The sequence below is a fragment of the Triticum aestivum genome, chromosome 1D (genome assembly GCF_018294505.1).
Source record: "Triticum aestivum cultivar Chinese Spring chromosome 1D, IWGSC CS RefSeq v2.1, whole genome shotgun sequence".
Taxonomy (NCBI): domain Eukaryota; kingdom Viridiplantae; phylum Streptophyta; class Magnoliopsida; order Poales; family Poaceae; genus Triticum; species Triticum aestivum.
In genome coordinates, this window is record NC_057796.1 from 171108091 (window position 1) to 171109631 (window position 1541).

Below are 1541 nucleotides of genomic sequence, written 5' to 3' on the forward strand. Positions count from 1 at the left end.
CCCGTCGCCCTCGCGCCGAGCCCGCACCCCGCCGGAGCCCCTCGCCGGAGCGAGCCCGACGAGGTACTGCCCGTTCGTGTTGACCGGTTTTTAAAAAAAAAACCTTTTGTTTTAAAAAAAACCTAGATCGGTTTTTTTTCGGTTTTCTTATTTCGCGAGCGTTCACCGAATCGTTCGTTTTAACGAACGCGTTCATCGGTTTTTCTCTGTTAACGAACGTCCGTTCTTTAACCGTTCGTCCGTTTTTCTTTTCGTCGGATTTTCCCGTTATTTTCTCAGATCCGATTTCTGATCGAAACTTCGAATCTGTTTAACTTTTCGCTCTTTTATCGGAATCAGGTGATTCAAGCACCTAGAGTTTCGTCCCGAAATTATCTTTCCGTTTAATCTACTCAAACAAGTTTTTGCTACAGTAAAATTTGACCTAGATCCAGATTAGCAAACAAAGTTTCTTTCTTTCGCCGTTTGACTTTCGTTGCTTCTTTCGAGTTGATTTTTTTTGCAAACCGGAGTTCTTAAGTTGAACTTTCTGGTTGGATCTTTCTTTTGAGTTTTACCTGTGCATTAGATGAGTACTGATTGTATGCTTGTTTGTTTGCGATAGAGTACCCGGAGTGTGCCGCTTGTTACTTCGACTCGCTAGGTTTTGCGGATCATCAGCAAGGCAAGTAACACTTTGATCATACCCCGTTCATACCCAGTTTTATTGCATTAGATCTATTTCCTCAAACACATTGCATGGTTAGGATCTAATTAAATTGTGGGTATTGGGAAGTAGTTGAGGTAGTACCTATTACCTGTTTCATATATCAAACCCTCGGGAGTTACTTCTACGTTGCTTTTATTATTGCCATGCTATGCTCGTAGACGTGGATTGGGTTTGAGAGATATTCATGACAGATGTGAGTGTTTAATAAAGGTTTAACTTAAGGTGGCAACTAAAACTCACATCTGGGTGGATTGAGACACCTGGAGAACCCAGTGTTGTCTGTATGTATAAGGTCCGCCACCCAGGCTCAAAGGGATCATAAGATTGTTCATGCTAGAAACTTCCGTGTGCAGCCGCAAGCTATTATGGGCTCTAGCATAGCTGAGTAGGTTACAGGATCTCTTGAAGAGGTGGACTAGCAGATGTAGAGGAAAGTAGGTGTACCGGTCCATCCAGAGTAAAGAGTGACTGTTTCTGAAAGACTGTGTCTCGGTCATCCGTTTCTCAAACATCATGTAGTGCGAGAATCAAGCGGAGGCGATCGAGTCTTGTGGGAAAAGTGCACAAACCTCTGCAGAGTGTACAAACTGATCATGATTAGCCGTGTCCCCGGTTATGGACAACTTGAGTATCTAGTACCTGGATTATCATTTGAATCTCATCACCGTGATACTTATAATTAATTTTGTTGGGTTAATGATGTTAGTTAATTGGGATTGAGTTGGAGGTACCTTCTCAATGTTTCAACCACCATGATAGTTAAATAAAATTTGTTCCTTTTGAAGTAGGATAAAATTGGCTTTTCGCAAAACTGTAACCATAGAGCTTTCCA